This window comes from Botryllus schlosseri, chromosome 6, assembly GCF_051294905.1.
Source record: "Botryllus schlosseri isolate E-star chromosome 6, Bs_hap1, whole genome shotgun sequence".
In the NCBI taxonomy this organism is placed as follows: domain Eukaryota; kingdom Metazoa; phylum Chordata; class Ascidiacea; order Stolidobranchia; family Styelidae; genus Botryllus; species Botryllus schlosseri.
Window position 1 is genome coordinate 14,473,478 of NC_137241.1, and position 23,260 is coordinate 14,496,737.

Here is a 23,260-nt window from a genome sequence, read left to right on the forward strand (position 1 = left end):
ATTTACGTCTAAACTTACAAAGTTAATGCCACATACATATTACCCGCAAATCGACATTTTGACTTTCAAATACCTCGTAATAGCGATAAAACACCGCAGGTAACTATGATTTACAGCCTATATATATGTAGGCGAGTTTCTGTTGTTAAGTGATTAGTTGGCCCATCTATTTTGCTTGATTTGGCTATGGTACCATAGGTCCCCCACCCCATAAATATTGTAATTGACTTGAAAATAGTCCACTCGAGGATGGTATTGATTCGAAAAATATGTGCCATTATATACGCTGATACAAGTCCTATACTTCACATCAAAAATTATGGCGGGTTTGTTAGTCTGAAAGGTGATATAGAAAAATGCAAATGTCGATCCAAATTTACTTTACACGCCCTAAAACGTAAATCATTCGTCACAGACCCCATAACTCACGCAGGTCGAATTTTTTGCATGTGAGGAAAGATTCTGTCAGCATGTAATTGCAGACAAATTCACGGAGTGTAATGATGGAATTATCATGGAGAATTTTTCAAGTATTTTCGGTCCCAGTGATCCATCGGTACCACATCTCCCCTACACGTAAAAATTAATTAAAACATATCTGGACGCATCGCAGTATACGATACTTTGACTCAAAAGGACCCAGCCCCGGTGTTCAGAGCTACCCGAATGATGAATTGATGATGTACAAATGATGAACATAATTTCAACGCCCGCGTTTACAATCTCTTGTATTTCTCATCACTATGAATTCGCAGGGCCAAACACGCCCCGCGGCTTGAACAAGAGGAGCATCAATATTCCGACTTATATCATTGATAGAGATATTGTTTTAGTGGTTGAATACTGTATGTAATCGATTAATCATCGTATTTTGCCAATTCCATCGTTTGCGAGTAACAGAGTTGCTCGCATAGAGCCCACCACAGCAATATTTTACATAATACTATCATGCATAGCGATGATAATAAAGCATCAGAGTGAAAAACAAAGGCATGGATTTAGAGCTAACGTTTAGGAATCATTTTGCCGTCCGACCTGCGAACGTTCAAAACTATTGAATAGGCTACGGCCCGCGACCCAAGTTCAGTTAGACACCTCTGGTTCAAACTATATCCCTTCCATTCAAATCATTCAAGATGTTTGTTGGGAAGAAGGGAGGAGTCTATACAGCTGAAGTACATTGCTATGAATCGATAGAATGCTACGCTGTCCGACTGAGGTTGACTCCAGAATTCCTACATAAGTGTTGGAGGTTTGTCTAGACTCCTCCTCGCCATCTCATCCGTGTAAAGATTGCCATATAAAAGCCCAGAAGTAGGCCGTGCTACAAGTCGGCAGCTACGGAATAAATACAGAAATTGGTCTGGTGTAAATGACCATAATAGTCGACAAAGACCATGAATACCACACAACAAAACAATGCTACTTTGTCTATGAAAACCCAAGTTTCATCCACATCGTTTGCGTTCAGGTTGTTTCTGACAAAATAATCGAGGCTTAACAAATCCAGACTGACCAGTCGTTGAATGACTGGTTACTCACATATGCCACGCCAGCCTGCCGAAAACATGAACGCACCAGTACGGCGATTTAGCCGACACCGATGCTTGGTGACACGAAATTGACTCGAAAATGATTTGTTTCCAGTCACGAGTCAATTCACATTGCTGTGACTCCGACTCAAGTCAAGTCAGTTTAGCGAAGTTACTTGAGTCAAGTTAAATCACGTGAAAATAGAAATTTCAGTCATCCCAGCAATGCTTAGAAGTAGAAATGGAAGACGATAGCTCTGAAAAGTCGATGAGGGCGTAGTAAGAAGAATTAAATTTGGATGAGGGGTGGCAGACTTATGTTAATCAACCGACCTTGCCAGTTTTCAAAATTACTACACGCATCTGTGCGACTTACGCAAAACGACTATATCAACGATGGGAATATTGGTTGAATCTTTGAAGGTATAATCTGTTGCCGTCATGCAAGGTCTGTATATCCGAGTTGCTATCAAAGTTTCACTCTTTGAAATAATGCGAATCCATCCACATACTACTTTCTACTTGTCAAATTGTAAAACGTGAAAAGTAAGAAGTTCAACGTATTGAAAAACTGCTGAAGATGACGTTGCAATATTCTGAAATGGTTACCGCATGCATAAGTTGCAGAATTAGACAAAATCAATTCGAATACTTCGAAAATGTAGAAGGTGGTGACATCGTTACTAGTCTACGCTCGAGATTACAGAACCGCGAGCTGACATATATATTTCGTCCATCGACACATGCCACTTCAATTTTTATCGTTTGTCCTTTTTACGTTATCTTCTGTTTAATTCAATGGGCGTGCGTCATATTCAGATGTTCCGGGCCGCGGCTGGGGGTTTGATTAGAAGACTACTCCAAGTATTTTCGACTCGTTCCTGTCTTTTCATTTTATTAAAATGCTATGGCGTTTTGAAATGATGAAATGATGGCTAACTGTTGGGATCAAATCACTACCTTCGAGTCACGAGTCATTTCGAGTCATTACACATTCTTACTCGAGTCAAGTCATAATTCAAGTCAAGTTGCCTTTCGAAATATGATTACGCCATTGCATTTTGCTAGCTCTTTGAAATACAGGTGGAGTGGTCATTGATTTTGAATCGATGAACGAATATTGAGTTAAATATACACGGAGGAAGGCGCTGTATCGCTCACATATACGTAGACCTCGTGAACTACGTAAGTAATTCCATAGCCTCAGTTTATTGTTACCAGCCAAAATAGAGAATAGAGAAAAAAATTGATGACATGCAATACATTACCCACCTACGCTACATATTCACGGGATAAAATTGGAGCCTGCAGCCTGCGCCTATGGTTGACGAGTATATAAACTATTCGAATTCAATTTAACGAAAACAACTAGCGGTTTAGTTAAGAGAACAGAGATAGATATTTTGCTAATAAATTACTTTACTATTAGTTTACGACAACGTAATCTCTAAGCTTCAATCACTTCGTTTGTGGTCAATTAAATTGTGAGAGAACAATGGCGGCACAATAATTCGCATTCGCACGGTCACTGAATGAGTGATCGCTCTCACGGGTTATGAGAGTTTCGCGAACAATCCGAACATATGCAAGATACAGTGATTTTTATTGATACCGATTACTTGATGACTTGAAATTGACTCGTGAATTTTGCTTCGAGTCCCGAGTCAATCCACATTTCTGATGCGCCGAGTCAAGTCAAGTCATCTTTTCAAAGTGACTCGAGTCAAGTCAAGTCATACGAAAAATATGACTGATCCTGAAACTGATCCGAACTGAGCTGTCAAAATCTCATTAGTAGCGGGACAGCGTATAGTGCGTTCCACAGCTACATCACCAATGGGTTGCGAGTTTGAGTTTGACCGAGATTGTTATCGTTGTTTGTATGGTATTTATGGTGTTTGTCGACTATATGGTCATTTACACCACGCTCAATTTCTTTATTTTTATTCCGTAGCTGTCGACTTGTAGCACGGCCTACTTCTGGGCTTTTATAAGACACCGCTTACAAGGATGAGATGGCGAGGAGGAGCCTAGATAAACCTCCAACACTTAGGTAGGAATTCTGGAGTCAACCTCGGTCGGACTCGAACCCGCGACCAATTAGTGTTGCAGCTGTGGATTATATCACTACGCTATCTCGCCACTTTTGACCGAGATAGACTCCAGAATCCCTTGGAGGTTTACCTGTAGACTACTCCTCACCATTCCATCCTCAAAAGCCGTGTCTTACATGAACCTAGAACGAAAATAGGTCGTGCTAAAATCAGTGTTGGGATCAAGTCACTATCTGCGAGTCACGAGTCATTTCGAGTCATTGCACATTTTGACTCGAGTCAAGTCAAGTCAATTGATTTTCGAAGGTGACTCGAGTCAAGTCAAGTCACTCGATTTTTGGAGGTAATTCGAGTCAAGTCGAGTCAAGTCGAGTCAAGTCAAATCAAGTCACGAGTCAAGTCACAATTCAAGTCAAACTGCCTTTTCGAAGTATGAGGTATGATTACGTCATTGCATTTTGCTAGCTGTCTGAAATACCGGTTGCGTCATCATTGATTTTGAACAGATGAACGAATATAGGGTTGAATATATACACGAAAGAAGGCATCGTATCGCTCACATATACGTAAAACTGCTAATCGCATAGCCTCAGTTTATAGTTACCAGCCGAAATAGAGAATATAGAAACGAATTGATAAGATGCAATACAATACCCATTTACAAATCGATATGTTACAATTCAAGCCTGCTCCAATGACTGAGGACTATGTAACCGATATTCGAATTCAATTAATAAAACAAGAGGCTTGGTTAAGGTAAGAACAGAGGACAGAAATAGACATTTTGCTATTAAATTACTTGTTTACGACAACGTAAGCTGAAAGCTTCGATAACTTCGTTTTTGGTCAATTTATTTGTGAGATAACAATGGAGACTCAGTAAAACGCACGATCATTGAATGATTGGTCGCTCTCACGGATTACACCAGCGTTTCGCGAACAATCCGAAGATATGCAAGATACCGTGATTTTTATCAACACCGATTACTTGATGACTTGAAATTGACTCGTGAATTTTGCTCCGAGTCACGAGTCAATCCACATTTCTGAATCGACGAGTCAAGTCAAGTCAAGTCATTTTAGCAAAGTGACTCGAGTCAAGTCAAGTCATACGAAAAAGGTGACTCGAGTCTGACTCGAGTCAAGTCATGACTCGAGTCATCCCAACACTGCTAAAAATTCGGAAGATCAGGAATATTAATGAAAAATATCAGCCTGGATCAAAATGACCAAAGTAGGAACACCATAAACATGCCATTTATTGACCATGGTGCATTATCTTTTGTACGCACTCTTTGGCCGTGGTGCAAAATGCCAACAGGTTATAAGCACCTGTTCTTTTGTTTAAGAAACAAAAACAACAACAAATTCTGTTACTCCGAGTCGCTCACAAAGAATCGTGATCACGTAAGTTCGTCGAGCGACACCGCTGCAGGCCCAATATATCTCGGAAGTCTTTATAATACGACCCCCATACTCGGATCCCTTCTATAAACGATATCAACAGATTCTTTGCACGATAATATCGCCAAGTCACATCCTTCCATCACCACATTTATTTTGTTTCACAGCCAGCTCCTCCGAGCCACCGTTCCCCACGTGCATACGGCACGGACGACATGAGAGATCTATAAACAGACTCCGTCCCATTTGGTGTCCTTATATCTTTGAAGGGACGAGGCAAGGTAGAGCTGAAGCACCGCGAAGACAATCTCCACACACTGGCCAACCCGGTCAACCTGACCAACCCGCCCAACCTGGTCAACCGGGACAACCCAGTCATCCTGGTAAACCTGGCCAACCCAGTCAACGAGGCCAACCCGGTCAACCTGGTCCACATGGCCAACCCAGCCAACCTGGTCAACCGGGACAACCCCGCCATCCTGGTCAACCTGGCCAACCCGGTCAACCGGGCCAACCCGGCCAACCTGGTCAATCCAGTCATCCTGGTCAACCTAGTCAACCCGGTCAACCTGACCAGCCTTACTATCATGGCCAACCCTGCGCACCCTGCCCACCAGGCCAACCAGGTCAACCTGGCCAACCCAGACAACCTGGACAACCAAGCATAACGTCAACTCTTAGCCATAGATGGATGCCACTATCAGCACTTCATCCTGCACCTGAATTTCGACGACGACGTCCAGGTAAGCTTCCGTTATTTGATTAACCTATATATAGGCTACATGGCGTGTAAAATCCCTTTCGCGAAATGATTCGGCTCAAACCCCAATGTCATATGGCGATTTGCCGGTATATCAGATACTTCTTAAAATATGAACTTATCGGTCTCCCGACACTCATCAAGAGATGCCGCGCTGGTTGGAGATAAAAAAAATTGCATGGAAGTTTTGGTCTCATTGGCACACTTCGACAATACCATCACATACCATTACCACGAATACCACAATACCTTTACTTACCTCCTGACTCCTAAGCCTAAAACAGCGTTTCTCAAATTTATTCCGATCGCGCACCAGTGCGGCACCACCGGTATATTTTGTTATATCACATAGGCCATCACTTCAATCCGGAATAAAAAAACAAACACAATTTAACATGATAGATGCAACTGTCCCTTGTCCACAAGCTTGCCAGTCTGTTGTACAAATGTACATGTATAATATTACTCACAGCATATCAGAGATCATACTCAGGCTCAATTGGACGATTCTGGTACTTGAACTTTATGGCAATATATCAGGAGCACCTTCATTGATTGGTTATGGTCCTGATTTTGGTCCAGATAATAATGAGACACTAGTCATTGTGCGTGCGAAGCAAATTCTATGTTCTAATCTTTTTCATGATCGGCATTTTTGCCAACTGAAGTGAAGCCAGAAGTATCTTCCCATTGCGGAGGTGTACTGCATAGGTCTGAGGGCACCATCAATTTGCCTTCGCACCGATCGAATCATAGTTCAACGTTCTATTGTGATTTGGAAATTATACTCCCCTTTGGATCATGGATAGATCTATACGTGGACAGCATGCGAACAGCTACTACTAAGGTTAGTTTGCATGTATAGTTTCTCGGATGTGTTTCCGTTACAGCTGGACATGGATAGTCCGTGAACTGAATATGGGAGATGTGGTACCGATGGATCAAAAATTGGAAAATGATCGCTGGCCCCAAAATGTTCAGCCGAAAACAGCAGGTCTTTTGCTGGCTCAGCACTTTGATACAAGCTCTACCTATCGCGCACATATACATGAATATCCGTCTTTTCCAAAAATATTTATGGACGCTCAAAATTTGTTGCTCGAACGTGTCATCGGTCCCCACCCGGTGGGTCCAATGGCACACGACCTTGGGACCTATGACACATATACCCTAAATACCTCAGATGTGACAACTTTTCTTGCTCAGTATTATAATCTAAGCTGCAGTAAGCCAAAGAAGAATGTTTGATCGCAACCGTCAAGAAATAGAATAAATATTAACTCAAATGTTGTCATAAAATCACGTTTCGATTTAGGCCCGGACTTATAAATTTGCGGGTACATACATATTGCCCGAAAATCGACAGTGTGACTTCCAAACACCTCGTTATAGCGATAAAACATCATATGCAATTATTACATAAAGATTTTCTGTACGTAGGCATGTTTCATTTGTTTTATGATTAGTATGCTTGATTATTTTGCTTGATTTGGCTGTTGTATCATCGGTCCCCACCCTACGAATTTTATACATGAATCGAAAAAAATTCCACTCAAGGAAAGTACTGAAAAAAATAATTGGTGCCATTATATAGCCTGATACAAGCCCTGCACTTCACAATAAAAATGATTGCTGGTTTGTTCGTGTTGAAGGTTACAAAGAAAAATGTATATGTCGATATAAAATTACTTTACACCCCCCAAAACAAAATACATCTGTGAGAGACCCCATAGCTCGCGCACGTCGAATTTTTTTGTATGTGAGGAAAGATTTTGCCAGCAAGCAATTGTGGACAAGTTCACGGAGTATAATCATGGAATTATCATACAGAATTTTCAAAGTATTTTCGGTCCCAGTGATCCATCGGTACCACATCTCCCCTATACCAGCCGAATTTTCACACTTTTGGCCGGTGCCGGATTGAAGTGGGAATCATAATTTTGCTTATAAGGCCGGATCGGAGAGCCAGATTCGTACTTTTTCTGACACTGACAGAGGGAGTAAGCCCATTAGGGAGTAGTATACAGGATTTAGTCATATCCCGTGTGGATATAGTAGGGATTTTTTTTTAATTTTTGGCCGTAGCCGAACTCATTAAATTTTCTGATACTTAGTCGGAGCGGGATTCCATTTTGAACAAACAGGATCGAAGTTGGACTAGTGAAGTGGTTCTCAAACTGGGTGGTGTGAAAGCATCTGAAGGGAGGGGGGGGGGTAGGTATGAAGCTGCGGTCAACTGAATGTTTTTTCGCGATCCGTGCGAGTTGCCTCCATGCTCTGTGTATAGTCGGAATTTCATATTTGAGAATTCTCTCATCAACAATCATCACCTTCCAAGCCATCAAACAATCCGTTCCGGTTTCATTTTGTGATATGAAGGTAAGGGGAACGCGAAATTTTTCACTGGCATAAATGGAGGCGTGTCTGATAAATGTGAGAACCACGGTAGGGAATTTGTCGATTTGCACCGCCCTATACTGTCCGTATACGTCTAATAACTCTCTTCGTATGCGCTTTTCGCCCCTTTAAAACAGTTAGTGCCGCCAATTGATTTCGACACGGACAGTCGAACAGGTTTAGTGATTTCCAAATCCAAAGCTGAGCTGATCTGGGAGTCCAAAACCGGACTTCATCTGCTACCAGGCTGAACCCTAATTCGTATACGAAACATCATATATAAGGGTGTGTTGCATAGTTGTCGAGAGTCGGCATGACATGCCGACAGTTATCAACAACGTGGATGGGATATTTTGCCTGCTATCCCATATACCTTCAGATACTTATCACAAGCCGAAGGCAAGAGATATTTAGACACAATGGCGGACGCTATTACGGACCGAAGTACTTTGCGATCACGAAGAACATCTTGAAAATCCGAATGACTATGGATCCGAGAGAAACACAAAAAGAAGACGCCACAATCACGTACAAAAAGTGTAAGCGAAAAAGATTGATTCCATATAGCTGTCATGACCAATTCCAGGTTTGTCACTCCGATTGGAATGAAACCGTTTGTAAATACTCAATATGACGATGCGACCAATACTGTGAATAGTTGTTGTTTCGAAAGGGATCAATCAGAATAATTGAGGTATTAATGAAAAATGGACCCCCCTAGATGGGTGAAGATGATGGATGGGAATAGGATGATCCTACCCGACTGTGTGAAACAGTGGTATTGGGAGAGGGGATGCGGGGTATGCTGCCGACTTTGAATTCTTCGCAAAATTGAGTTTTCAGATAGTTTTGAAGCGATATTCTACTCATTTTCCTCGTCATTTTTGGGATTAAAAGAAACACGGTAAAATGAACTACTATAAGAGGGTTGTCAAAATCCGCTTAGTAGTTACTGAACCGGATCACTCAAATGCCAAAATGTTACCTCCAAATCCATTTCTTTATTTTCACAGGACTCTTTTTTATCCGGCTTAAATAACATAGGCCTACATTGTATTACGGATCACACACTCTCAGCGAAAAGAGTGTGCATTTCCATCCGTGTACCACACCTGACATACGGGTGTGAATATATTATACCTATGGAACACGAAACCAGAACCTACCTTGGATTTATACAGAGGCATAAATCGACTGCAAAATGTTAAACAAAATGATGTATGCAGATTTGCACATGAGAACGTAGGAAGATATGCACGTAGGAACGTCGGATTTAGGGCCGTGATAGAATTCTGAGTTGGATTCTGGGTTCTGTTTTCGCATACCACCATTTTAGGCCATTTAGGTGTGAATACACACTCTTCAGTCCCCACCCGGTGGGTCGGAAGGAACACGACCTGGGGACCTATGAGGCATACGCTCGAAGACTTAAATGTTTCATCTTTTCTTGCTGTGCAATATAATCCAAGGTACAGCAAAACAAAGACGAATGTTTGGTAGTAACCTTCGAGAAAAGAGAATAAATCATTCCTCAAATGTTCTCATGAAATAATATTTCGATTTAACCACAATTTACAAATTTGACGATACGTACACGTTGCCTGTAATTAGAGATTTTGACTTCCAAATAGCTCATTATAGCGATAAAACGTCACAGGTAATGATTAGGGCAACTTTTCCAATTTTGCAATTTTTTTACAGGTTCCGGCAGCTTCCTAAATAGGCTACTCAGAAGTTCTCTAGTATGGTGTTTAAAGCTATTTGGAGGAATCTTATATAGCAACTTTTTGCAACTTCTCTCAATTTTTTTTCATACAACTTTTTGCACTACATTTTTTTATTTTTCAGGAAACATTTTGCAACTTTTTCGATTTTTATTGCTACAAACTTTGACTGGTACTACTCGGCACTATATGTAAATAGATCGCTCGATTATTATATATATATATATATATATATCGATTCAATTAAATGAAAGGCAAAAGGAAACAGGAAACAAAAGAACATCAAGATAATCAGTTTTGGGCCCCTGTTAAGCGCCTCCAGCGTGGGCGGTCGTGGGCGTCTTCGAGCGATAGCCCGCGTTGCGCTAGCTCGGTCTCTATTGTCGAGCGCCATGTGGTTCTATTCCAGCCACCTCTGGGCCATGGTTCCCTCGGAATGTGGTTGATGATGGCGGCGGCTGGTTGATCGTCTTGATGCCGCACTAGATGACCGATTAGGCGGAAGCGTCGCTCAGCAGCCAGCAAACGGCATGGGACCGTTTTTGCGAGTTTGCGCAGATCATTGGTGGATATGTGCTCCGGGTGGTGGATGCCGAGTGCGTAGCGGAGGAGTGCATCGTAGTTGGCGTTGAGTGTCTTAGCCAGCTTTTCTGTCAGCGTGAGTGCTTCTATTCCGTAGAGAAGAACCTGCTCGACAGTGGCACGGAAAATGCGGGTCTTGAGCTGGGGTGAGGCACTTGAGTGGAAGAGGCTATGTAGTTGTCTTGCCGCGCCCCAGGCCTTCGCCTCGCCTTCAGTGCTCTTCCAGAGTCCGCGACGTCAATAACGAGGTATATAAAACTCTTGACATTCTTGAGCCCGACTCCTCCCAATTGAATTGGTGTGGCGTTCTCCGACAGAGCTGGTATGGCCAGAACCTCAGTCTTCTTGGCATTGATCTGGAGGCCAATAAGAGCGGCGGCGGCCTCTAGTTGGTTGATGAGGCGCTGTGCCGATGCGGTATTAGGGGCAAGCAAGGCGAGGTCGTCTGCGTAGGCAAGAATACCTACGTGGATAGCCTCGCGAGTCGTACGCGTACGCGTTCCTTGCCGTGGACGCCATTCAAAGAAATCCGAGTTGTCCGGGAAGGCCGTTCGTAGCACGAAGTCAAGGATTATCACTAACAAGAATGGTGCCAAGCAGGGCTTTGTAGCAGCCGTAAATTTAAACAGCTCCAGCTCCGGCTCCGGAGCTCTCTTCTATCTTACATTAGCTCCGGCTCCAGCTCCGGAGCCGCATTATTACCACTGCTCCGGCTCCATCTCCGGCTCTGAAATTACCGAATGGGCCTGTCTATATCAGGGGTGGCCAACCCGCGGGCCAAATGTGGCACGTGAGAGGATTTTGCGTGAACCGCGATGTAATTTCATATTATATTATCGAAAATGAATTGCTCATATTGTGAACTTGCAATGCGAACCAAAAATTACAATTCTGGCTGCGACACTTGGGATGTTGATGACTAAAATATCAGTTCCGACGCATTGGCAGGTCCAGGGTCCAGTCGATTTTTCAGTAAATCGTCGTACATTACAATAAACTAAAATAGTAGTGAAATTTTTCTTCACGCTTCGCGTGTTTAATTGTCACACGATTTCTTGTGGGTAGCCTACCCCCTACTGAAAATGAAAAACGTCTAATTTACCCGATTGAGTCTAACTGTATTCGCAATTACGGGAGAAAGTCCATTCGCGTTTGCGCTCGCATAAAGATCGTCGACGGTGAAATGTAGGCACGAAATGATTGTCGCATATTATCGGAGACCTTCGATATCGGTGTGGCCAGACGCGGAATAGTCGTGTCCTTGCAAACTGAGCCTATCAGGCGGTATATTATACAGTAGACCCGCAATATACTCAAGTAATAATATTATTGACCTAGTTTACATATAAACTTTGTAAATTTAACCCGCTTGGCGCGGCTAGTGGACCGCGCACTCGTTCGTCAATTGCGTGTGCCGAAAAGGTTGGCCCTTCCTGGTCTATATAGATTACTAATCTACCCATAGGTTAGTTATCTATAGTAATCTAGAGTCTGTCAGCCGTAAGTAACATCCGATGTAGCAACGAAGGCATAGGTGCCGCCGTGCCGGCTTGTGACGTCATAACGAATACTTGTCAATTGTCGGTAACATCATAGTTGCACTGGAACGCACTTTACTATGCCATTGCTGCGTACAGCATTAAAATTCAGGCCTGCTGTTCAATTATGATAAATCCGCAGATATGGTTGTTGCATATATAATAGCATCTCATGAAATACGTCGAAGCCGGAGCTACTCCTCAAATAACGGGCTCCAGCTCCGGTTCCGGCTCCGGCTGAATTTTATGTAGAGCTCCGGCTCCGGCTCCAGCTCCGGTGAAAATGTACGACTCCGGGGCTCCGGCTCCGGGCTCCGGCTCCGTCTCCTAAGCCCTGGTGCCAAGGTGTCACCTTGAAGCACGCAGGCCGAAGTTATAAAATCTCCGCCTGAACCGTCATCTGTTCTGTCTGTCATCTGTCATCTGTTTTGCTCGATTATTCAGTGTAGTTTACATTTGATTTCCTTTCTGATTTGACGTACTTTGAGATTGGACCGCCGAAAAGTATATTTTCTTCGGGTCAATATTTTCAGGCTATCGATTTTGTTGAAGTCGCCTGTACTGGGTTTTGATACAGTGCCTTGAATACGTATCGATGCGAGTGCAATTGTTTGCTGCAGCTTTTGTGAAAAATATATGCAAATCTCCACGGATTAGACTGCAACAAAAACTTGCTCTACTAATTAATAAATGCAGCGGTAATATGTGTAGGCGTGCTTTTGTTGCTACGTGACTAGTTAGTCCAACTATTTTGCTTGATTTGGCTATGGTATCATTGGCCTAAACTCAAGGATGGTCTTGAATAAAAATGTGCACCGTTATATAGCCTGATATTAGATCCACACGCCGTATTAAAAATGATTGCTGGTTTGTTCCTGTTGAGGGTTAAAAAGAAAAATGAAAGGGTCGATCGAAATATAGCTTACACCCCCCAAAACAGAAAAAAATCTGTCAGAAACTCAATAACTCATGCAGGTCGATACTTTTTGCATGTGAGGTGAGGAAATATTCTACCAGCATGCAATTGTAGACAAATTCACGGACGTAATCATGGGATTATTGTAGAGATTTATTCGAAATCATCGGTACCCCATCTCCCCTACTCCTTACAGGCAGTTCCCAAGATCAAGGTGCCCTGAATCATTGAAATTGGCGTCCCACTTCTACCCGCTACGGCAGTAATCATGACCTGTTGAAAATTCCATGGTGATATCACTGATTTGACATTAGCAACTCGGACACTAATGCTCCATCCCAGGACCGAAACTGGTCATGCCCCCACCTCGCTTGGAAATCAACCAAAATTCCCGAGAGCGTCGTCTCCCAGACCCCTGTTATTTCGTTTCATCTCGTCAATGCCATTTCTCAGTGCGATTCACAAACAAAATCTGAAGCTCTTTCCGTAATCGAGATCCCGCGATTCACGCACGGGACGGCGAACGCAAGACTTATTTATTTGGTTTTATTGCCTTACTATGTGGACCGCAGTTGCAAGCATTAATGTAACTCAGAACGAAGACGCAGCAGTTCTCTATACGCGCGAAATTGATGAATGACTTTTGCCAATATTATTAGTACTCGTTACATTACTATTTATTCTGGTGCTCTCTCAGCCCACATGATCAGATTTATTGGTGAAGCTGATGACTATGGATGAATGGCTCGCGGATTAGCTGCGGGCAGGTCCATCATATATACTTTGTTGAACCATGTAATTTCGTAAACTCTCGCAAAGATTTTTGGCATACGAAATATATTGCAGTCGCTCACAAGTAGGCCTATACCAGACCAAGCTAGAAGAAAAACATATTTTGCGAGGGGCAATTTCGAATTGGGGTGCTTTATTTTCCTCCGGGGGTCAAATTTCTCTAACTGCAATGACTGGAATATTTGACGTCGGAACATATCAATATGACAGGTTTCGACCAACATGTGGCTGTCTGTTTTAGCCAAGGTTTTATGGCCAACGATCTTTTTGGCAGCGCTGCGTCATGATAGACGAAATTTCCTGCCCTGGCGCGGCAAAGGTCAATTATTGCAAATCGAAAGACCTCTCAACCATGCTGGCTTGATAGCACTTTTCTTTCACTTGCAGCAGAAATATTGGAAGTAATAAAATATGAGAAGAAGAGGGCGCTAATATATATGAATAGCTTATATTGCGAAATTGTATGGACAGTTTGTTGTACATCGTGGTGCAATAGACATATTGCAAGTTAAATATTGCGTGAGCGAGAGCGCTCTAAAATAAGTGTTGTTTAATAGCTTATATTGCGAAATTGCAATGATATGCTGATGTGCATCGCTCGTTTTCAGTTGTCGAGACGAATTTAAGAGACCCGACGATCATTCCATTCGTGGCGTTACCAGCGACGCCTACGTGCGGCCGTGTGATTTCCTCGGTAGGCCTCCGACAAGGAACAATATCAAGTCCTAATTATTCCGCTGCTTACCCGCCGAACACGTTCTGTGAATGGAAATTCATGGTCGACACCAACGCGACCATTCTGAGCCTTCGTGTTGTCGAATCGGACAGCGAAACGAACGAGCACGAAGCCTGCGTCTCCGACCGTGTCACAGTTAGCCAGAGTTCGGAGTCGCTAACTGTTTGCGAGATGAAGAGTGACTTGGCAGTAGACGTGAATCCAAATTCGGCGAGTGTGATATAGTCCTGTAGAATTTTCGGTCAACCTAGAAAAAATTCTTATAAAGACGTATTATATACCGTTGGAAAGATAATTTTATCAGCTTTTCAATGATGGGTTTTGTCATTTTTTTTACCTTGGGGAAAAAAAGTTATGACCAAAAACGTGCCAGGGGGTAAAGCACTATTTTGCCTGACATTAAAATACAATTATAAGCTAAAACACGATACCTTCATAACAGAATACAACACCATAAATTGGAATATCACTCACAGTAAAGCAAACTAACAATCGAACAGCAAAGAAATGAAACATAACTTTATTAAGATGTATTTATCATAAGTTAAGGGGGCAAAAGTTGACCGAGACAAAACTCGTTTACGAATTTCGAAAAAAATTAGCGTCAAAAATTTTAATGATTGATTTAGGCTAATTTATGGTTGCTGAATCCGATTCTGTGCTAATAATTTCTCCGTCACGTCAGATTTTTTCCGTATTAATTTTTCTCATTTTCATAAATTAATCAAATTTCAGCTTTCGTTAGTGACGCACGGTTAGCATACAATAGCAACAGATTAAATATTGTTATTGAAATCATCTATCATGAAACCTGGGTTGTTGTAGCCTAATACATAATGGGTTTATCGGTGAACTTGAATAAAGTGATTCTCTATCATCGTCCAATCAGAAGCTCTTTTGGACCCATACATTTACACTGGTCAACAAATACCAAATACCATACTTGAACAGAGGCAGAAATGTTTTTAAATGGTATCGAGGCTTTTTGTTTGTGTTTTGCAATATTAAACGCCAGTTCTATATACAAAAAGCTTTACATTTTTGGTGGTTTCTGATTTGCCGTAATAATTTTACTGTGATCTTGAGCAGTGGTTCTCAACTTTTTCGTATTCGCGGACCCCTTTTGGACCCCCGAAGTTGTAGTTCAAATTTAGCTCAAATATCGTACAATCGTCATCTGTCTTGTGCAACTGATAACTGTAAGCTAGTTGGTTGGTATGGGTTTTTTATTGGTGCCCAGCTACTGTGGCCTTGTGCACCAGGCCGAAAGTTTGATTAGGATAAGACTTCTAAATTATTCGTTTCGACAGGAGTGCAAATTCTATGATAGGCATTGCAGTGAAAGGGCTAGTGAGAATTTCTGATAATACAATGTTAACGCCATGGTTCCTTGCAGCTTCGATGATATATTGTCTATTATAGTTGAGTATATCGGACATTTTAGCAGGAAATGTTCCACTGATTCCGGCTGTGCGCCAGACATGGGGTAATCGCGATTAGTAATCGTAATCGATTACGACGATTACAGCATTTTGAAGTAATCGTAATCGCAATCGATTACATTCGAAAAAAATCCGAAGTAATCGTAATCGTAATCGAGTACTTCCCATATCTAATCGATTTTTTTGTGAAAGAACGATTACTTTTTGTTTGTACACGGACTATGATATAAACTGAATATTCGTGAACAAGAATGAGATAATATACCACGTTAGCGATAGCACAAACGTCTCTTTTCAAACGCCACTGACTCATTAGCTCCGCTCGTCATTGCGTAAGAAATATTCACACATAGTAAACAGACATGCGATGGAAATTGTAGTGTTATTGTAAGAACACCTCCCGTGGTGTATATCAGGTTATCAATACACCACAGAAGCCCCTACCTCGCTGCAGGATATGGATCGCCACTCTGCCTATAGTTTCAAATAGCAACTTATGAATTGATGTTTGGTTGTGCTTAGTTAAATGCAGTTTACCGTTGCTGCTTGGCGAGCAGGAGGCCTACGTACGCACGTGCACCTGAGGAAGATTCGGAATTTTGTACTCGTCGAATAAAACATTGCAGTTTCCACAACGAAGCATTACAAATAAACAGCTGCTGATATATATCATAACCGAGCCGTGCTTCGCCGTTTCTCGTAACAGCAGCTCGCAGTATAAGTATTAAGTTGAAGGCAGAATTTTTATGTTCACTATATCTTATTCTTATATAACTACTTGAAACGGGCGTCAATCGTTATTTCACAGTTCGTTACTTAGCATTTGGACCTGCGGCCATAACCACCCGCTTATATAGCCTGACATGTTAGCATGGGTTGAAGCTAGAATCAGCAATTCAGCCAAAACAGCAATTCGTTCCCCTGTCCAACCGTGGTCAATTTTCAAAACTGAATTCGTCAATAATATTCGTAATCGCATTATATTACTATTCATTTATAACGTATAACCTCTCTCAGCCCCGAGTGTCAGATTTACCTGTAGAGCTGGGGCACGTAATTCATAATCATAGCATCTGGTATGGTATTATATTTACTTTATTGTATGTTGTTAATTCGCGACCTCCAGTCTGTTGTATAATCAACAAATATTGTACTCGCCCGAACGTAGCAGACTAAAAGAATACCTTTTGTGAGACGCACACACAAATTGTCATGGCTATATTCCTTTGTGGATGCGCCAGGTGACATTTGCATTGTGCGCCCAGATTGAAAGGACGGGAGTTAGGCCTATTAGTCACGCCCACCCAGTGAGGCTATTGACAATGGACGAATACCCTAAGTTTCGGCCAAGGTATTTCTTTGGTATCACATCCCGTGGAGTTTCGTGTTGTCCGAAACTGCATGTCTTTTGGTGTGTTGTGTGATCGTGGCGCGGTATTGACCGGCTCCGAAATGATTGTTCCCATAAAATGGCCTATGAATGTTTTTTTAGGGGAAGAGGTATGCATCTCAAACCCAGCTATCTACTGGAGCAGGGGTCACCAACCGTTCTGACACAAAAAGCTACTTCTTGTGTAGTGTACTGATTATTGCGACGACCGACGGGTTACCACTTACTCCCGCCGTTTATCCGTGTTCAGTTGGATTTCGTCACTTAGAGTAGGACAATCACAGCACTGGGCCGGGTTTCCGCCCCTTACCAAGAACAAAAAACGCTCACTCGCCGGAACTCACACCATCTCCTCCGGGCTCAGTTGCGTTGCTGCAGTGCGCGCCGAAGTGCCAATCTCCGCGTCGAGACTCGGGAATATTAACTATAGATTCCCGTTGAGCCGCCGCGTGGAAGACAAGCAATGCCCCGAGCGGCTGCGTTCGTAAGTTCCTTGGGGTCGGCCGACCCATGTTCAACTGCTGCTCATATGAAACCAGCTTCAACTTTCAGATCTCTCATTTGGATATTTGCTACAGCGACCGCAGGCGACTCATTTGGTCCGCGTTGGTGACCCCTGTACTAGAGATATTTGAATCGCAAAGCTCGAAGAACATTTTCAAGAATTATCTAAATTCTCGAAAATGCTCTATAATTTATGTTGGTTTACGAAATACTTTTGAGTCCCCTTCGAGCACGCTCCCCACCCTATTAAGGAATTTGGGGTGCGGCAGGTAAAGACCTGGCAATAATGCAAATTGTTGGATGCGATAAATCATCCACTATAAAGTTGGGCAATTGGTATATTATGACGTAATAAGCAAATGACGCATGATGTATGAAGAGAGTTGATATCTCATTAGGCCTTTTCATCGCAATCCTTGTATTGTCTTCCAATATATCATTTAAGAGTATAGTTCTAAGAAGCAAAACAAATGTAATCGTGAGTAATCATGATTACTTTTCCAATGTAATCGTAATCGTAATCGACTACTTCCTGATTTTGCTGTAATCGTAATCGTAATCGTAATCGCGTGATTCCGAAGTAATCGTAATCGCAATCGATTACATTCATAAAGTAATCACCCATGTCTGCTGTGCGCACAGTTCACATAATCCATTTTCATGGCATCCGATCCTGTGCAGATGTTCGTTCAACCCGCAATGGCCAGTTTGGAGTCGGATCAGGATCGACGACTCACGACGTGAGAGACAAGAAATTCCGCGAAATTCAGCATCAGTGCGTATGAGACCTTGGTAGTGCGAGTCTTCGTTGACTAGTTCAGACTTCCACTTATTCCAGCAATGGTCAGTAACGATGGGTTTGCATTCTTTTGGAGTTAGACTGTGGGTCTGAGCGATGTCAGGACTTTCGTCTGATGCTGCGGATTTTGCGAGCCGATCTGCCTCTTCGTTTCGACCAACGCCCCTGTGTCCTGGAATCCAGATAAAGGTGACCCGTATTGAACGCCCAGAAAGGCTCCTGCAAAGCATAATTATATCGGAAACAATCTGATTATCACTTTGTCGAGATTGCAGAGCGAGAAGGGCACTTAGATTATCCGATAGTATAGCTATGTTTGACTGTTCTGGGCACTCGCTACGCGCCCAATTTCCATCCAAGGCAATGCGGGAATCAGCTATGTTTGACTGTTCTGGGCACTCGCTACGCGCCCAATTTCCATCCAAGGCAATGCGGGAATCGACTCCGAGTCCTTTTACGTGGAATCCTGCCCCACATCTAAATTTCGTTTTCGATCCATCAGTAAATATTTGTATATAAGAATCGTATGTAGACAGAAAATAGTGGTTGGATTCAAACTTGATTACATCAGGGTGCTGTATGTTGGATATGATCAATTGCAAGTGCGTATCGACGGTGTAACATGGTTGTTCATTCCATGGAGCGTCGGGATAAATATTATATTCTGCTATTTTCAAGTCTTTTATGGCCTCATTCAACCTTGTGAGCATATTAAAAGTTCCGAATCGAAATGAATCTGGAAAAATTTCATGCCAACTCTGCTCCGTTAGTGGTGTACATGGGTGGTTTTCGATTGCCATGATGTGGCAGCGATAGGCGAGGCAGGCTTGCAGATGTCGCAAGTGCATAGGCAGTTCATGACACGAGTGCTGTAATGCATAAGATGGCGTACTCGACATTGCACCACTGCATATTCTCAGAGCTTTGTTCTGAAGCAACTGTAGCGCTTTCAATACGTATTTTGGCGAGAATAAATACGCCTCAATACCATACTCCATGACTGATCTTATCAAAGTTTTGTATACGATCATAAGGCAAGACTTCGACGCACCCCAGGTAGTACCAGCCAATGCCCTTAATACATTGAGCCGTCTTGAGCACTTTGCGACTACCATACGCGAATGCGGGCCATAGTTGAGTTTTGCATCAAATGTCATCCCTAAATATTTAAACTCTCGTTCTAATCGCAATTCGACCTGTCCGATGAGTAAATTGATGTTAGGGTACTTGCGCTTTCTCGTGAACAACACACCGGCCGACTTTTTAGCGTTAATTTTGAATACCCAATGGTGGCACCACTCCTGAATGGAGTTTAGCGAGGCTTGCACGTTTGAGGCTATATCACAAGCATTTAGCCCGATATCCCAAATGCATACGTCATTTGCAAATACATTGATGTTAGTCGTTAGGTCATGAGGGAGGTCATTGATCATGATTGCAAACAAAGTCGGAGACAACACGCTTCCTTGTGGAATACCATTATCGAGCGCAAACGTGTCTGATAAGGTGTTACCGAGACGAACCTGAAAAGTTCTGTTGTTAATGAATGAATGCACCCACCGCAGTATGTTTCCTGTAAGGCCAATTTTCCGCAGTTTAAGTAAGAGTCCGTCTCTCCAAACCATGTCGTAGGCCTTTTCAAAGTCCAAAAACACCGCTAAAACAAATCTTTTATTGAATAATGATTTATAGATATCGTCGTGTAGTGATATTATGCAATCTCGAGTAGACCGTTTGCGTCGAAAGCCGCATTGACGTGGGTGCAGTATTCTATTCCGTTCAAGCCACCAAGTTAGTCTGTTATTAATTAACCTTTCCATTGTCTTACAGATGTTGCTCGTCAGAGAAATTGGTCTATAAGATGAGGGATTATTCGCGGGTTTGCTATCTTTTAGAATAGGCACAACAATTGCATGCCGCCAAGATGCTAGGCACTGGCCCGTAACCCACAAATTATTGATAGAATCAAGAAGTTTTTGGAGGCTATAGTCACTGAGGTTCAGAAGCATTGCGGAGCAGATTCCATCAATACCCGGCGCAGTATTCTTCCTAAGTCGCAAAACATCAGACAATTCTGAGCGGGTGAAAGGTAGGTTCATAATGTCATCGCTCGGAATTTCGGCTAGGGCTGCGAGAATGGTGACGCTGCAGAACTCGGAGCGACGTTGGCGGTGTAATACGTCTATATTTTCATCACTACTGGTTGAAGCGAAATGCCGAGCCAGTGTGTTTGCCATGTTGGCATTGCCTGTGATTAGCGCGCCGTTCGAGGCCAATTGGTTTACTTGATTCCACGAGCGCGAGCCTGACATCGAACGAATTACGCGCCAGACTTTCGTCAATTTGGAATTGCGATAGTAGTAGTATAGATCGGTCGTGAGGTGGGTGGGGCTCTTATGGGCGGGGTGGCACGGTGCCGAGAAACCGGGGGTGGCACGGTGACCCTTATCTCTTATGGCGGGGGTGGCACGGTGCCATTGTGTCTTATGGCTGTGGTGGCATGGTTACCTTTTCGGGTATAGGCTGCGGCGGCACGGTGCCGTGAAAACTCGCGGTGGCATGGTTACCTTTTCAGGTATAGGCGCGGTGACATGGTGACCTTTCAGGAGAGATGATTTTACTAACGTTGTGGGTATAGGCGCGGCGGCACGGTGTTGAATATGTATCAAGTAAATAGTCATGTGATTGGTCCTTAGTTAATGTGTATATTCCAAATTACGGCGAGTACGACAATGATATATCGTTATTCTTATGGACGCGGCGATGATTCGTACTTTCGTTGATAGAATGCTAGCGGCATGTCGTACTTTCACCAAAAAGGGTGTGAAATAGTTTGCTAAATCTAGGAATCAGTTGCTTGCTAATTAGTTTACCACGGAGCCGGCGTAGACGGCGACTCCAATACCAACAATAGCCGCGTTCACATATTAACACTCCAAATAGGTGTGAAATAGTTTGCAAACCCTGCGATCGCTGACAAGATAATGTCTCAGACATACGCGACTTGATGTTACAGGCATATCGATCACTCACGCGGTGAAATTTTCGTAAGCAGTTTGGGACAGAGCTTGATTTCACTCGTAAGATTTAATAAGTAACGAATAACAGACCGCCAGTGTCGGTAACTTGAATAGCGACAAATTGCCACTTATTTCCGCTCTAACCCTAATCCTTTGTGAAGTGAACGCTTATTCAAAAAGGTGTGAAATATTGGTAAAATCCCGCGACCGCTCACAAGATAATACCTAAGACATAACCATCGCTCGCGACTCGCTGTTACATACACGCCGATCGTTGACAATGTAATATTTTGGTATTTGGTTTGCCACATAACCGGCGTAGACGGTGATACTAACAATAGCCGCGTTCACAAACTAACACTTCAAAAAGGTGTGAAATAGGTTGCAAACCCCGCGATCGCTGACAAGATATTGTCTCGGACATAACCATCTTTCGCGACTTGCTGTTACATACATTCCAATCACTCACAAGATACTATTTTGGTACTTAGTTTGTCACAGAACCGGATTTCACTGGTAAAATTTAATAAGTAACGAATAACAGAGCCGGCGTAGACGGTGATTCGAATACCGACAAATTTTCACTTATTTCTGCCCCAACCCTAATCCTCTGTGAAGTTGACGCTTATTCAAAAAAGGTGTGAAATAATTGTAAAATCCTACGTCGGTGACGCGATAATGCATCAGACATAGCGATCTAGTTATAGTACGGTGTCGGAATCCATTCGCGAGATGTTCTATAGGTAAATTGAGATAATCCGAAACGAAATATTTTGACTTTGGCGTAGTGTGAATTCTGAAGACAAAGTAAGCTATTTACTAATCGACACATAAATGACTTGACATAAACATATTATATTTTGAGTATATACGAGATTTGGATGTCTGAACAATAACTGAGAAATAATTTATCACAATAAAATCCGCATATTACAGCGTAAAATATGTTTGAATGTCAGCAACTCTGTACGGCCACAGTTACTATCACTAATTTACCCGACCAACTCGTCATGATCATTCCTGAAATCAACACAAATATGACCACTGACTTGAGTTAACCACAAAACAGCGTCAAGTTTTAAATCCACTTGTAGCTTACGGCTTATTTGAATGCGGGTTATGTTTTGTTGTAATTGAGTGTACGGAAATAGTATTACATCTCGACATCTTACCATATTCAAAGAGTCAACCACGAAAACATTGTCAAGTCAATCCGTTTGTAACTTACCCAACCAACTCAAGCAGTATCAGTATGAAAACAGCCAAGCATACACGAGTCCATACAATCGCTACAATCTAAAATCCATAGCAAGTTCGGTTTTAGGCATATACCACCAACTCGTCTTTTTTGTTCAACTGTAAAAGTCGTTACTATACCACAAGAAAAAGAGATTACTATGCGATATATTTTGTAAGACAAAAGTAATTACCACTCGGTGCAGGTGATTTGAGATTAACATAATATGTTTGAGTATACGAGATTTGAAAGTCTGATCAACGTATAGTTGCGACTTCATTTCTTACAATCGAACGCTGGTGTTATATCGAAAGTTACCATTCTGCAAACATAAGGATTGATACATTGATGTGCCATATGCAATAGTTGATCATGGCTTGATTATTAAATTATTCGCGTTAATTATTAGACCCGGCGTTGTGGTAAAGGTTAT

The 23,260-nt window shown here is 42.4% G+C and overlaps 1 pseudogene across 1 annotated transcript in view; it reads left to right on the top strand.

Moving 5' to 3' along the window:
- LOC145441742 (inter-alpha-trypsin inhibitor heavy chain H6-like) overlaps positions 1-19,305 on the top strand; it is a 58,649-nt pseudogene extending 39,344 nt beyond the window's left edge. The window contains exons 10-13 of the transcript XR_013915883.1: positions 5,158-5,733; positions 6,419-6,597; positions 8,527-8,686; positions 14,308-19,305. The product of XR_013915883.1 is annotated as an inter-alpha-trypsin inhibitor heavy chain H6-like (transcript). The remainder of the gene's footprint in view (positions 1-5,157; positions 5,734-6,418; positions 6,598-8,526; positions 8,687-14,307) is intronic.
- Positions 19,306-23,260: the final 3,955 nt, after the last annotated feature.